At 38.1% G+C, this 17,106-nt stretch overlaps 1 protein-coding gene across 2 annotated transcripts in view; it reads left to right on the top strand.

Moving 5' to 3' along the window:
* HOMER2 (homer scaffold protein 2) overlaps nucleotides 1-17,106 on the top strand; it is a 160,816-nt gene that overhangs the window by 466 nt on the left and 143,244 nt on the right. The window lies entirely within an intron of this gene.

Below are 17,106 nucleotides of genomic sequence, written 5' to 3'. Positions count from 1 at the left end.
TTCTTCGGTTCGGATCGCCCTCTTGGGGGAAGGTTCCTGACCCACCCCTTTGCCCATTTATCGATCTATTCACCCCAGTTGCTTCATCCAGTCCCGCCCGCCCGGCTTTCTTGAGTGGGTGCTGCGGAGCTCTGGACTGAGCTCGACTGAACTGGGAGCCAAGAGCGAGACTTGCTGGGGGCCGAGAGAGGGGGGCAGAGAATCGAAGTCTGCGGAACCTGGGTGCCCTCCGCCCAGGGCCTCTCAGGAACTGGGGAAGGGGGATGGGGTGGGGGTGGAGCTGTTACTGTAGCGTCCGCTTGATGAGTGAGGCATTGCTAGGCAGCCACAGCTTTGGATCTGGACACATGGGAAAACTGGGTGGGTTTTCTTCTTGTCTTTTCTGACATATCGAGCGCCACAAAACTGGCTAGGTGATGATGTGGAGCGGGCTGGGCTGCTGGGGCATTGACTGGATGGGGCCGGAGGGTGTCGGCGCCACTGTGCCCACAGCTGGAAAGTTAAGTGGGGAAACACTGTCAGTTCTTCGATCTTCTGGAGTCACAGTCTGGTCAAATTCAAGCACAGGTGCTGTGGTGTTTAACGTAGGACAGTGTAAAGAGTTTTGTTGCTGTAATTTCTGTGATTGATTTTATTGCAATCAGCGTTCAGACATTTGTCTGGGAGAAAAAGCACCCTCCGCATTCATAAGCACCACTCTCCAAACTCCCCCCACATCCCCCCTTCTCCACCCCCAAATACGACTCGAACTACTTTGCTTCTACTCGGAGTTCATTAAGGATGGAGATTCAAAGAGTTCTGCGGATTTGGCTTTGAATGGCAGATTAAGTAAGATGGATTTCACAGGTGTCGCTGGGGTACTTTGATGTTGAATTGACTAATCAGTCTGCGTATACAAACTAATTTGAAAAACCTGTATTTATTTTCAGCTCCTATGTGGTGTATCTGGGTAAGAGCCATGAGTCACACACAGTCAGTCAGCACTGACTACAAAGCACTACACTACTACGACGAACACCTTCCATTTATGCAGCAATTAGCTTACACAGCTACTTCATGGATTATCTCCTCTGATCCTTAGAATAACTCTCTGAGGTAGGCAGGGCACCTGCTATTACCCCATTTTCTAGATGAGGAAACCGAGACTCGGAGTAGTTAAAAGGCTTCTCCCAAAATCACAGTGCTAGCAAGCAGAGGAGTGAGGATGATTGGAATCCAGGTTCTATGACTCTTAGCCCAGTGCTTTTTGCCCTATATCCTGGGCTCTCTGTTTAGAAAATGTGGGTAGCTCGATGTTAAAACAGGAGTTAAAATAGATCAATTTCTTTCTCCTTTCTGTAATGGGGAAGATAGAGAAAATGCAGGAGAAATATTGACACCCCCCCATATACAACATTATAGGTAAAAGTCTATAAAACATGGACACACATGTATATTGTATATATTTATATATGTATACACAAACATACATACATATATGCACACATATTACACACACACATATATATGTATACATATGCATACACACATATATCACACACACACACATATCAGACTTTCAGGAGATAGTCCATAACGCAATTTTGTTCTTTAAGGGGACCTCTTTTTTTCCCCCATGGGGTAGTCTCTTTTTACAACCAGTGTTTCCTCCAGTAGCATGTGTATTACTCTAGTCCCAAGTTGGAACTCAGTGCATTTTCCCATAGAAACAATACATACATGGTGTTTAGAGGATCTATAGTATTCTTCTTTTAAATTTCATAAAATAGACTGTCAAATGAGGATTGTTGTGTATATAAAGTGATAAAGATTGCTGGGGTGTTTGAGTGATCTGAGATAGAATTTATTAGGAAAGCTTCCTAGGGAAGGGAAGGTTTTTTTTTTTTTTTTGAGTGGAGTTTGAAGGGAAAGGGATTATTTTACAAGGGCAATTTTTTTGAGGCATAGTTTAATTCCCTATATTTTAACATCAGATATCATGAAGACTGAGTGACCCAGATATTCTTACAGGTTGATACGCAGTTTGTTTATCTCATTGGTGGTGTTTTGCATATATGATAAATAAATTTTGGTACTTGTCACTACTTTAGTCAGGAAAGCACAGAGTAAATCAGTACTGTGTTTAGGTTATATGGCCTATCCATTGTTTCTACACAATGCGGTTGAACAAAATGCACTTGTGCATTTGGGTAATTTGGGTAATCCTCAGTAGGCCCTTGAGAAAATTGCCATATGCTATATGTAAAGTTTGTAGTCTAGTTTATATAGGATCTTATAGGATCTTAGAGTCTAGAATTGTTTTTAGGTGTTTGGGGAAGAAGAAAGTGGAAAATTAATCTTCAAATATTGTAAAGTTAGCTGAAATCTACAGGGTGTTCCTATTTAAAGTCTGGACACACAGGCAAAAATATATATGTTTTCAAGAAATGAAATGAATGAAATTTTTGTTTAATTGGAATATTAACTAATAACATCTTCAATATGATTTCCATCATTTGTGATGCAAAAGTTGATGAGCTTTGCAAGATTCAGGTGAACTCAATGCAATAACTCCACATTGCCATCAATTGCCTATGTGTCCAGACTTTAGGAACAACACCCTGTAGTACCTAAACCTTCTTTTCTTCAATTCTTCATCTCACCCCCTCAAACATTAAAGTTCTTAAGAGTGGAAAGAAGAGTTGTATAAAAATTAAGAGGTTCACCAATAAACCTAAAGAAAATGTCAATAACTCCTCTTTGTGTGTTTGAATTACTTGCAAATTTAAAATAAAATTTTGCCTTGGGCAATTTTTTGAGACATAGTTTAATTCCCTATATTTTAATGTCAGATATCAGACATTACCCATTACTTAGTTATAGGTAAAGAGTTGTTTTTTAAAAATTCTTCTACTTGCCACCTCCCTCTTCTGATTGGGCCAGTAGACAGGTGGGGAGATTGGAAGCTGATGGGTTGGCCATATTTCAAGGTCAAATGGACTTAGCCAGAGAATTCGAGTAGTTGGAAGGGAGAAATGGAAAAAAAGTGGACGTCTTGAGAAAAAGTTGTGACTTTTTATATTTTTCATCTTGCGTGACATAAAGATTTTGTGAAAATAGTTAAACTAACTTTTAAAAATACCTTGTTTAATATGGTATATTCAGATTTTTAGGTTTTGCATATTTTCCACTTATCTCCACCAAAGTTACTCCATTTAAAGCTTTAGGTAGATTATCCTTTGAAAAGTCCCTAAGAAAATTTTTTTTTAACTATTATTAACACAGTAGTGATGTTAATGCTAGCTTGGAAACTGTAATAGCCACCCAAGCTGCTTGGTACTTTTTAAGCAGTTTGCTAAAGAAGCAACCTCAAAGGAAGCCAAAACACACAATGAAATAGTGTATGGATGCAATTTTCTTTTAATGTTACAGTCAGACTTAGAGTTTTCATTGTGGTCTTGTAATTCTTTGAAGACTATTGTCAAGATCCTGAGTAATATATTTATATATTCTTTTTGCTGTGCAACAGAAAATTTTTTTTTAAAAGTTTATCTGCTCTTCTGATTTAGTCAAGTCCATCTTGTTAATTTTTATAAACAAGATCTATTGTATTTGTATATTCTTTATATACACATTTTTTTGGGGGTGGGGAGTTTACCACAGATAGCATTGCAAGTTAAGGATGACATAATCTTGGTTATCTGAAACTATGGGCTTCCTTTTCAGTAATGTGATACTTTACCTATTAACTTTCCTTTAATGAACATTGCTACCCTTTAACTTTCCATTCTTTCCTACATCCAAACGTGTGAGGTACACTATCATCATTTTTTAAATGATTATATTCACTTAAAACACTACACACAACATCTTTGGGTAATTTTCAGAGAACACAATAAAGTGATTTTTATTTTTTGTTGTTATCATTGTTCAAGAATACTCAGTTTTCTATTCCCTGTCATTAGGAAGCAGTGTTTCTTTATCCATAGCTTTTTAGTAAATATTAGTTATGTTTCTTCCCTTCACCATCACAGGTTATAAAAGAATGAAGAATGCAGGAATACTCTGCTTAATGTGATAGTCCTGGAGAGTTCTGTGTACATTAAGTTTGTGCCAAATCAGTCAATAAACATTTCCTAAGTGCTTGCTATGTGCTAGGTACTGTGCTAACTGCTGGGCATTCAAAGAAAGGTAAAAGAGTCTTTGCTCTCAGGGAGCTCACAATCAAATGGGGGAGACAGCATGCAAATAACTATTTCAAACAATATACAGGTTAAATTGGAAGTAACCCAGGGAAGACTCTAGAATTAAGAGGGACTGGGAAAGACTTGCTGTAGAAGGTGGAATTTTGGATGGGACTTGAAGGAAGCAGGAGGTGGAGAAAAGGAGGAAGAACATTTCAGGTATGGGGAATAGCCATTGACAGTGAAAATTGACAAAATTGGGAAATAGAGTGTCTTGTTAGAGGAACAACAGTAAGGAGGCTAGTGTCACAGAGCATGTGATGGGGTAAGGAGTGTAGAGTATAAGAACACTAGATAGCTGGGGTGAAGGGTTTTGAATGCCAAGTAGAAGTGTTTATATTTGATCTTGGAAGTGATGGGAAACCACTGGAGTTTACTGAGTAGGGTGATGACATGCCCAAGTTTAGCAAGATCCCTTGGAGAGCTGAATGGAGGATCATCTGGAGTGGGGAGAGACTCATGGCAGGGAGACTAATCAGCAGACTATTGCAATAGTCTAGGTGTGAAGTAATAAGAGCCAGCCCAAAGCAGAGTGGTCATATTGTCCAAGGTATCTTCAAGAGATGTTATAAAGATAAAATTGATAGGCCTTGGCAACTGATTGGATGGGTGGGTGGCAGGGGGGCTGGTTGAGAGAATAGAGTATGTGTATATAACCACTTACATTTCATATGCATTAAAGGAACTCCATCTTTAAAGGAAGGCAATGGTAAATCTTTGGGTAAAGGTCAAAGTATTCACCTGTTTCTCAGATGTTCAGCATCCTTATATTTATTGCTCTCCAAAGCCCTCAACTGAGTTGTACCATTCAAACTTATGTTTCCCAGAAATATCACATGTTCCAAAATTATCTCTCTTTTCTCCCTCCTACAACCAAATTCCTATTATCTCTACTAGATTTTAGAAAGGGTAAAAATCTGATTAAAATAATTTACACTGAAATACAGTGATTAAAAGCCACCCATCCCTGAGTAGGTGCAGCAGGGAGGTATTTAAATTTTAAAAGGAGGTTGATTTAAATGAATCTTTGGTAGCTTGTGTGGAAGACATGTTTTTGAGCTAGGAGCTTTCTCATGCTCCTTGTCTATAGCTGCCTCCTCCCATTCCTGACATGCCAGAAGAACAGGAATCAGCAGTTTGGCACCCCATTTCTGAAAGGTTGCCAGTCCCTATTCTAGCCAACTGAATAATGTTGTCCTCCTTTGAAAAGCTATAATCTCTAGTTGAAAAATATGGGTAAATCTTGAAAAAATTGTCAAAAATTTCTTTCATTTATAAAAAAAGCTAATAGTAAAAGCCATTTTGAAAATGCCCCCTTTATGATGTTAAACCATAAAAGGTCTTCCTAGACTTAGAAATTATGAAAAGTCATGTAGGGATGTTCTAGAAGGTGGCACCTGTTTGACTAGGAGACTGGGCTTAGATGACCTCACTAATGTGCTTTCCCTCCCTTTCCCTCCTCTCTCCCCCATCTATGAATCTATTATTTTGTGTTTAATTGTTGTGAAAGGAAGTCTTTTGTGTAGTAAAATTGCCAGGTATTAGCAGTTAGAAATGTTATGCATTAGGCAGTTTGAAGCCTGGGTGCATTTTCACACTTATAGGAGAAAGAAAAATGATCACTCATCCTATTGTGGGTTGTTTGGAGGGGTGGAACTATATAATAATTACTAATATTCATTTGCCTCTTTTTTCCATCTCCATCTAAGAGCCTTTCTGCTGTAGAATGGGGATATGGGACTGTTGGTAGCTCTTTCTTGGAGATGGCTGAAGGGGATTGGGATGAGAAATGCTAGGAAATCTCAACATCGAGCTTGGGTTGTACCAGTTGTCTGGTCCTTTCTCTGAATTAGAAGATCTTAAGACTCAAATGAGAAATTCAGAAGAAAAAGAGGTCCTAGATATAAAAGTCATCTTTAGTTATTATATTGGGTTGAATATAGGAGGCAGTCCTAAAATGGAGATCCCTTTAATAGGAAAAAAAATGCACATAGAGATATGCTTGAAAATAATATTAATTTTGGAATTCATTGGAAAAATATAGACAGTATTTTAACCAATATGGTATTTGTATTTTTATCCCAATCAATCATAGTAATTCATCCTAAGCAATGAGATGTTACAGTGGAAAAGAAGTCTTAGAAGATCTAACTCACAATTATGCCACTTACTGCTTTATCATTCTAGATGTCACTTAGTAAATGGGGAGCAGGGTGGGTAGTGTCAAAGATTAATGATGGTGGTAAACTAGGTCCCAGATGCCCAAATTGTTTCTTCCTATTTGATTAAAACTATCAGGACAAAAAACAGAACATTATACAAGTTAAAACAGTAGTGAATATAGATGATAAAGCACTTTACAAACAGAAAGATCTCTATTAATGTTTCAGAGGAGGCAAACCAGGCCCAAAGGCATTTCCTGAGGTACTCAAGCATTGACACTTTTCTTAGTCTAAGAAAGAAAAAAAGTGAATTTCCTCAGTGAAGGGGAGGGAGGAAAATTCTAAGCAGAATGTATAGAAGAGGACACAAGGGAAGTCATACTCACTGTTTTGATTTTAAAGCAGAGATGGGATTTGTGTCTTTATTTCTTTTCTTCATCTAATTAATTATTCCTGTAGTCTGGATGAGGATCTACAAATTTATAAAGTGAATTTCACAAAAATTCAAATTTTTTTTTGTCAAATGTAAACTTTTTTTTTATAATTTGAAAAGGAGATTTCATTTTCAGTACCTTATACTTGGCATATAAAACATGAAATGAACTACAGTAGAGCAGTATTAATGTAATGAAGAAAAACATTTATCCAAAAGATCTTTTTCAGATTAGAGAAATTTTAGTGCCAGTCAAGTGCTCTCTTTATATATCTTGATTATATGCTTTAATTTTTCAGATATTTTAAGACAGTTTTTATATCTCTCTCCTTCCTCCTCTCCTTCAAGTCTTCCTGTCTTGTTAATTCTCCCCAGCTCTCTCAACAGGAAGTAACAGTTTGGGAAAATTGAGTCTCAAGTATATTAAAATCTATTTTCTTGTACTTTAAGTACAGCTTATTATCTAAATGTTCAGTACCTGGAAACTATAACCTGTGCCACTGAGTTGTATTTATAGGTTTTGGAGGTGAGTACTGGGGCTTTGAACCAGCTGTTGTATATTTCTTAGCAGGGTATGTGTTGTGTGGGAAGTTTGTTAGGGTTGAAGATTCTGCTGAATGCATGATTAAGTCTCCTGCAGCTTTACCTTCCAGAACTGTTAGTCATATCGTATCACTCTGGCAGATAGAATTTATTTAAACTGTATTTTGGAATTAGTTTGTTAGAATATAAATATGCTTGTGGGGGAACACACTTAGAATGGTTGTCAAAGAACTAAGGAGAATTCTATTCACAATACTGCTTGATAGTCTGACTATAATTCATCTAAGAAACAAGGGAACCTGGCTTCAAATGAGTGCCCCTGCTTTCTCTTCTGCCTGTACAAAAGAAAGCTTTGACTGGTCATTATAAAAAAACATCTTGAGCAGCAAAAACAATTAAGTGGTGGAACAGGCTCCCAGGGAAGGGTGACAGGATCCTTTTAATGGTGGAGCCAGTGTCCCCAGTTGATCGGGAATTGCCTGTTGAATTCCTAGGTCTTGCAGTGCAGATCTATACTATCCATGAGACAGGAGTGTGATATGGCTACTTTAAAACTTATGTGGTTTTTTTTTTTTGGAGGGTGGGTGTAATTTCATTAACACAGGGGCTTTCCAGTGAGGAAACTCCCTCAACTAATTGCAGATCAGCCCCAGCTCTGCACCTGGCAAATCTTGAGTTGTTTGGGGGCACTGAGGAGTGCATAGATTGCCTGACCTGGAGATAGGAGGATCTGAATTTAAATCCAACCTCAGACACTAGCTGTGTGACTCAGGGCAAGTCACTTACCCCTATTTGCTTCAGTTTTCTCATCTGTAAAATGAGCTGGTGAAGGAATTGGCAAACCACTCCAGTATCTTTTCCAAGAAAACCTCAAATGAGGTCATGAAGAGTCAGACATAACTAATTGACTAAACAACAACTGAAAATTTAAACGACTTGCCTAGGGTCACAGACATGCTTTAGGCCAATCTATTAAGCATCTGCTATATCTTAATAACTGTATTAATATTAGAGCAGATCTGAAACAAATTTCAGCCAACTGAGTCTTCAGTTGCTATCAGTATCATGATCATCATTTCTGATATCAACCTGAAAGAAAAAACCAGCTTCTATCAGAAACCATTTGTGACTATCGTTCATAGATTTGTCCAAATCATTTTGGAGTCCCTTTGTTTCCTGCCAGTGGCTGGGTAATGAGTTCTATGCCACCAAATTAGGGTAATGAATTCTCTGAGTTCCTTACCTGCTTGTGGCAAGTAGATTCTGTTGCCGTTAAGAGAGAAAATGAATTAGAATGAGGGCCAAGAGTGCTATATAAGAGCAGAGATAGTGACTATGGATAACCATCATATGCTGTCAAGTGAGATTTGAAGTCCTACTTGTTCCCAGTTTTGCTTACTAGCAGCATCCAAATTTTTAAATGCCTTATCAGGTGGCTAGGTGGTGTAGTGGATAGATTGCTGGGCCTGGAGTCAGCAATAACTGAGTTCAAATCCTGCCTCAGATATTTATTAACTGTTACCCTCTATTTACCTCAGTTTCCTCATCTGTAAAATGGGGCTAATAACAGCACCTGCCTTCCCAGATTGTTTGTAAGGATCAAATGAAATATTTATAAAGCACATAGGACAGTGCTTGGCACATAGTAAGCGCTCTGTAAATGTTAGCTGTTATTAAGTCTAATGAATTGTTCATTTGAGGTCTATGCTTATTTTTTTATGTGATTTCTCACGTAATGGAGGTACAGAATAGAAAAGTTTTGTCCTTCTTCTAATAAATTAAACTGCACAGTAGTGACCAGGGATGAATGACCCACCTATCCTTTCATAAGTCTGACTTAATTACTCAAATGAATCTGTGTGTTCTTATTGACGTTGACCTTTTCTTCTCCAGAGATGCAAACCACAAGTCATACATACCTGCTCAAATATGAATACCTCAAACATATCTGTGTGGACCTGTGGGGTTTTTTTTGACCATGTGATCTAGTTGGTAGCTTCAGTAAACACTCTGATAGAACTTCTTGGAATCTTTCTTTAAAATGTATAAAATTGCAAGTCCTCTTGGTGATGCCAAAGCAAAAATAGTAAGAATTTTTGCTTGTTCCTTCTTTTATTTATTTATTTTGTGGAAGTGAAAGTGAAAAGGAAGGAACATTAGATTTGACACCACAACCCAAAAAGGGCACCAGGTTTTTAGAGGAGAGGGATAATTGTATCATAGGATTATAGATTTAATCCTTAGCGGTCATCTACTCTAACCCCCTCAAATTACAATTAAGAAACCTGCAACTCAGAGAGTTAAATGATACATGCCCTTGATTACATAGCCAGTAAATGTCAGGGGCCAGCTTTGAACCTGGGTTTCCAGACTCCTAGTCTAGTCCACTATGCCATACTGCCTCATTTTGAGGGCTGATCAAATATGCCTCTGGCACTGATTAAACACTGAGATGGAACAAAAACCCTGCTCTGTGTGTTCCCCCAATAGATGCTATGATGCTATAGGTTGTGCGTTTGTCCTTTGTTCTCGAAGAGGACCGTGACATCAGGGAAATGATGACACGACTTGCAGTTGACTTTGATTTGAGTGAGGGAGGGCTGTGCAAGATCACCAGCCTCACTTTCTCCTCCAGAGCCATCTGGGTCCAGTGGTCTGGCATTCACCAGGACAACTGGAGGTGGCCCAAGGTGCATTGGGAGACTCCAGCCCTTTTAGGCTAAGATCTTTTCAGGTTCTCACTTTGAGTGAGGTAATGCCCATTCAGTGAATAGGTCTCTTTAAGAAGTTAATCAAGGGGTTGCCCCTTTAATCAGAAACTCAAAAAAAACCCCAAACCAAACAAACCCCAAAACTGGGAGGGGAAGACCCTCAGGGTTCCTGGCCAAAAGAACAACAGTTACTATTTCATATTTACATTCACTCTGTGTTAGGAGGGCTGGAGCTCCAGGGTGAGTTGGGTTTAAGGTTTGGTTTTTGAGAAAGAAATCTAGCCAGGGAACCCAAATTTAAGGAGGCAGGTTTTGGTTCATGAAATGTACCTTCCTTTGGGCAGAGCACCCAGAGGAGAGGAGAGGCTATTCACAGGTTGTGTTTATCCTTTGTTCTTGAAGAGGACCATGACAGTAGGCACAGCATGGAGTCATGCTACTACCTGGGATGCTTTGAGGTCTTTTTCAAGGTCACATGGATATTCTACTGGTTTGTATTATTATTAGTTATCAAATCAGTATATCAACTGAATGTCCCTTATTTTAGAGGCATATTATTCTTGGCTTTATAGAAAGAACCTTGTGACATGTAATAAACTTTTGGTGTTAGTCATGGAAGAAAGAGTTTTTTAAAGGAATTCTATTTTAATGTGTCCATGCTAACTTGATAATGGTTAGGTATGAATGAAACATTAGTTTAATAAGTTATGGGAATTTGTAATAGTAATACTTCTCATTTATATAGCTTTGCAAAGCACTTTCCTCATAAAACCCTGTGAAACTGTTAGTACAATTATTACCCATTTTACAAATGTGAAACTGAGACTCAGAGAAGTTTAAGGGACCGAAATTTTGGACTTGATCTCCAAGTCCATTGCTCTGTATACTACATCATACTCACTACTTTTTCTGTTTTACTATCGGTGTTGATCACTTGCACAAGAGTCTATTTATTTATCCATAAAATGGGGATGATAATACCCACCTCATAAAGCTGTTGTGAGGTCAACTAGGAGAACCTATGTCAAAGCACTTGGAGATATTATTTATTATGGCAAAATAATATATGCTTAGTAAAAAATTTATTTCATAAAGTGCTTCCTCCGTTGGTCATTCTGGTATCTGAATTGGAGAAAAAATGACAGTCAGCATGCCTTGAACAAAGATATTCTCTTTTCTCTCTGTTCTCCCCCCCCCCTTTCCCCCCTCCCCACCCCCAATCATACATAAAGGTCTTTTGCAAGTAGAGTACTTATATGATTGGGGGATTAATGATACTTTACTAGAGGAGAGTTGTGGTTCATTCTGTTTACTATTTTTCCTCTGGGGTGTGTGTGTGCGCGTTCGTGCGCGTGTGTGTGTCTCTGTGTGTGTGTCTGTCTGTCTGTCTGTCATCTCTAGTGAGTGGTTTTACTATTAGTAGACTTGCATTGGTAAAGGATTGTCTGACTGTCCTCATAGATTTCCTTATCCTCCTTGTTTGAAGAATAAACAGCTTCAGATATTTTCAGGTTAAGGTTCTCCTTAGGGAAGCCTACTGAGTAGAAATGTCTCTCTGGAATTAAAGAAATCCCTACTGGAATATTGAGGTCTGAAGTTCTCTCTGTTTTAGAAACCTGGCAACTGAGTTTTCTTGAGCAGAGTAGGATGTGGGTTTAAGGATAGGGGATATCCAAATATAAATGGATCATCATTTGAGCCTAGTGAAACACGCTTTGTGTTAGAAGTTAGGAGAGATGTTCCCCACTCAAGGGAAGATACAAAGTTTCATCTCTATGAGTAGGACCAGTCACTTTTACTTTTGCCTCAGTTTATTCCTCTGTAAAATTAATCAAGTAACAAACATTTTTAAAGTCAGGCACTGTGTTAAGTACTGGGAATCCAACCAAGAGAATGTTGTATGCAGTAACAGTAATATTGTTTTAAGAACAACTTTGAGCAAATAAGTCATTTTGAGTATTATACCCAAATTAACTACAAAGGACCTATGAAGGAAAATACTATCTGCATCCAGAGAAAGAACTGATAAATTAGAAATATGTATAGAATGATTTTACACATAAGCACCTGCATGTACACACACACAGACACACAGACTTGTGTTAGTGGTAGCTGTCTGTAGAGTGTGGGGGAGGGAAGAAAAAAAAAGATTCACATGGCAGCTTTGTTATATATTTAGAAGGAATAGTAAGTTGTACATAATAGATTTGCAATTTCATGTGCAGTCTTTTATTATTATACTGTGTTATGGAAATGCTTGTTTTATTCCATAAATAAAAAAAAAGTACTGGGGGTCCAAAGACAAAAGCTAAACAGTCTCTGTCCTCAAGGAGTTTTCTTTCTACTGTTGAAGACAAATGTATGTATCAGACACATATGAAACGGATATGAGGTAACCTTGGATGAGAAGGCTCCAGCAGTCAGGTGAGTGATCAAGAAAGTCCTTCTGCAGAGAGTGATGCTTGAGCTGATTTCCTAAAGGAAATCCAGGATTCTAAGAAGCAGAGGTAATGAAAGTGTGCATTTCAGGCATGGGGGAGAGATGGTGTGTGTGTGTGTGTGTGTGTTTGTGTAACAGCAAGACCAGTGTGGTTGGACCATCAAGTATCTGAGGAGAGTAAGAAAGGAGAGGTAGGAAGGGGCCAGGTTGTAAAGTGCTATAAATGCCAAGTAGAGGAGTTTATATTTGATTCTGGAGATAAGAGGACACTCCTAGAATTTTAATAACATGGTCAGACCTGTGCCCTAGGAAAATTTCCTTGGCAGATGAGTAGAGCATGGATTGGAACAGGGAGACACTTGATCCTGGAGACCAATTAGAATGCTATTACTATAGTTCAGGTGAGAAGCGGTGAGGAGTGAGAACTTAGAGAAGAGGACTTACTATGCAAGAAGTATGGTGGAGATAGAAACAAGATTTGGCAAGCGATTGGCTATGTGGGGTGGATGAGAGTGAAAAGTTGGGGATGACACCAAAGTTTTGAACCTGGGTTACTGGAAGGGTGTTGGTGCCCTTGACTATAGCAGAGACCATATTGGTTCTGTTCGTTTTTCCTGGGGATATGATAGAAATAAGATTCTTCCTCCCTCACTGCATATTTTTATCGTTATCTAAACCGCTATGGTACCAGTTATGCACTATTTCTTGAAGTCTAGTGGAAAGAGGATTGTATTGAGCCATGGGAGCACTAGGAGAATGGAGAATACCAGCTCTGTTAGATTGTGTCTTTGGTCAAGTTGTTTTACCATGGACTCCAGTTTCCTCATGTGTAAGGTAGAGATTTGGCAGGTAGGTGGCACAGTGGATAGAGTGCCAGGCCTCAAGTCAAAAAGACTCATCTTCTTGAGTTCAAATGTGACTTCATAAACTTATGGCTGTGTGATGCTGGGCAAGTCACTTAACCTTGTTTGCCTCAGTTTCCTCATCTGTAAAATGAACTGGAGAAGGAAATGGCAAACCACTACAGTATCTTTGCCAAGAAAATCCCAAACGGGGTCACAAAGAATTGCACACAACTGAACAACCACAAAAAGGTAGAGATTGCAATCCTTGCCCCTATTTGCTTTACTAGAATAGTAATTATCAGTGTAACTCTCATAGTGAATGAGTTTATTTTTTTCTCAGTGACAGAATCAGATCTACTAAGTTTAAATGAGAACCTCAGCAGCAGAGCATGATCTGATTATCACGTTTTGGTTTTCCAGTTCCTCTTTTTCCAGCCAACAAATTTCACCAATGATTTTCCCTGGGAAGTAATCATCTAAAAACAATTTCGAGTGGAACCACACAGCCTGAATGAAATGGAACCTCCATGTGGCTGCTTCAAGGATAGAACCTTAAAAACGAGCACTGCTTGGCTTTTATTAATTTTAATTGTTCTAAGATCATTGAATACAACATGAATCACACCATGAGACATGGAAACTGGTAATACTCTTTAGCATTCTAAATTATACATTCAGCTAAAGGCTAATCAGACTACTGACAAAAGTTAATATTGTTCAAAATATCTTCCTTAAAGCATCTGGAGAAATAGGTGTCAATTTGGAAGTAAGCTTAGAATAAGAAAAGGAAGAATTAATAATTGAATGAAAATTTCCACTTGGGACTGCATCTATCAATTCTTTAATACCAGTCTTATAAATTTTTTGGTGTGCTTTTGTTTTCTTCTCACCTGACTGTCCAAATGAAATGACTGTATCTTCAATTCAGTTCTGTCCTATATCCTAATAACTACTATAATATTGGCATTGATCTTTGCACTTTGAGGAACCTCCAGAAAAATCCAAGTAGGAAAGCCAAGAAAACAATGTTTACCCTCTTTCTGGCAGAGTAAGTCTTTTCATGAAGTCATCTAGAGTAGCGTCATACAGAGAATTTCACAAATTAGCTTGTTATTCACAAAAACGGTAAGGATCACATTATCACTTGGGTCACAAATGACCACTTTGGGGACATCACCTTTGTTAAAGGCTTCAGGTGGGTGTGTGTACTACTTCTAGTACTTCAAAAAATTATTATAAACTTAATAACCTGAAACAAAAATTATCTAGTAAACATGAAAAAATAAAGGGCAAAAATCTTACCCTACACATTTAACCTTTAACAAGGCCAAACAAAATGCACTGCCAAGTAGAAAACAAACAAGGGAAATGCTTTTGTTCTCTGTTCCCTTTCAGGCCTGCATGAATTTCTACTGCCTGAGGCCATGTTTTCTTCTGTTTCTTTCTTTAAATATTGTTAGTTAATATACACTTGTGGTTTTACTAATTTGATTTGCTATTATGCTGTATAGGTCTTTCCATATTCCTTTTGTGTATTTCATATTTATAATAGTATAATATTTCACTATGTTAAGAAAATAAATTTATTCAAGCATTCACTAATTGTTAGCCATATAGGAGCAGCTAGGTAGTACTGTGGGTAGAGTGTTGAGTCTGGAGTCAGGAACACCTAAATTCATATCTGGCTTCAGATACTAACTAGCTGTGTGATCCTGGGCAAGTCACTTAATACTGTATGCCTCAGTTTCCTTTTCTGTAAAATGAGCTGGAGAAGGAAATGGCAAACCACTCCAGTGTCTTTGCTAAGAAAACTCCAAATGGAGACATGAAGGATTGGACAAGACTAAAAAAATGACTCAACAGTAGGCTGTTTTCTTATTTTTTCCCTGTTGCTCATAGAGTAGATATAAAAGGTTTTTGTATACATAGGTCCTTTTTATAATGTTTCTGGTATGGAGTCCTACCAGTGAAATCTCTGGATCTAAGAGTGTGTTCTATTTTGTGACTTGTATATCACCATATGGCTTTCCAAAATGTTTGTGTTTATCTGTACTTTCAACAGGAATTTATCCAAGTGTCTCTTTTCATACAACACCACCAACTACAAATTTTTATAGTTTTTTGCTCTTTTTTTTTTTTGCCATTCTGGTATATGACTCTTAAAGTTGTCTTGGCTTTCATTTCTTTGATTATTAGGGAGTTTGAGGATTTTTTTTCCTATGTGGTTGTTTGTATTTTCTCCTTCGACAGTTGCTTCATTCATTTGACCACTGTATTTATCTTAGGCACTTCAGTTCCTTATAGATTCCAAATGTCAGACCTTTGTTTCACATATTTACTATAAATCTTTTTTCCCCCAATCTGTTTTCCTTTTAATTTTGGAGATACTGCTTTTTGCTATGCAAAATCCTTTTGTCTCTGTATAATTAATCCCAGCAATTTTGGCTCTAGGAATATCTTCTACTCTTTTTGTGGTTAAAAATAACCTTGTACTCTATAACTATGACAAATATATTCTTCCCCAGGAGTCTTATTAGTATATAATCCCCTTTCTCCCTTTTCTTTACACTGCTAAGTATCAAGATCCTCCAAAGATCCCTTTCTTCCTTTTTCAGGCAGTAGACAGCATGGTGGGGCTGGGACAGATATGTTTGACACAATTCTACATATCCTGTACTGACAGTGGAGAAATCCATCTCAGTTTCTGTACTGCCTGGTAGCTGATTCTATCAAAAAACAAAATAAACAAAAAGAAGAGAAAGAAGAGGAGAAAGAAGAAAGTTTATTTTGGCATCCAAGGGAGTCCCTTAGTAGCACAGGAACAAATCCGTGTACATGGCAAGCATTGTTATGCTGAGAATGAATGAAAATGAAAGTGCAAAAGCAATTTCTTGGCGAGCCTCTGTCTTCCCAGATCCAAGGAAGAGGATGACTTAATCATGTTACTGTATCACTGTTCCTGTCTTTAGAACCCTCTTGAGAGGTACTGTGGAATAGTGGAAAGAGCCCTACTCTAGGTTTCAGAAGACCTGAGTATAGTCTTGAAGGAGTGTTAAAATTGGGGGTAATCAGGATTATCATTTGAGTTCTGGAAGGGACATTAGAGGTCATCTAGTCCAGTGGTATTAAAGTCAGATAGAAACAAATCACTGCAGGCTACATTAACTTAGTAAACCACAAACTAACATTATCTATGTTGTATTGAATTTTTGTTTATTTTGTTAAACATTTCCCAATTACATGTCAGTCTGGTTCCTGGGCACTCCAGAGTTTTGCAGATCTCATGCAGCTAGGTGGGGAGTTTAATATCGTTGATAAATCCAACTCCCTCATTTTATAGGTGAGGAAACTGAGGCCCACAGAAGTTATGACTTATCCAGGCCACACATAGTAAGTGGCAGAAACAGGATTTGAACTTGGATCTTTCAGTCCCATATTCAATTCCCTTTCCTCTCCATCACACGGTGCTTAACCTCAATGGGCCCCCAAGTGCCCGATTTGTAAAATAGGGATGATAATAATAGCTAGCATTTATATAATGCCTACTGTGTGTCATACACTGTGCCAAGTGCTTTACAGATATCTTATTGATCCTTATTTTACAGTTGTGGGAACTGAAGTTAAGTGATTTACCCAGGATCATACAGCTAGTAAGTGTCTGATGCCAAATTTGAACTCAGGTCTTCCTGACTCCATATTCAATGCTGTCTCTACTTATCACACCGTACTTAACCTCTTTGCACCCCCAG

The sequence above is a fragment of the Trichosurus vulpecula genome, chromosome 8, assembly GCF_011100635.1.
Source record: "Trichosurus vulpecula isolate mTriVul1 chromosome 8, mTriVul1.pri, whole genome shotgun sequence".
Lineage (NCBI taxonomy): Eukaryota > Metazoa > Chordata > Mammalia > Diprotodontia > Phalangeridae > Trichosurus > Trichosurus vulpecula.
This window is presented reverse-complemented; position numbering and strand designations above follow the sequence as displayed.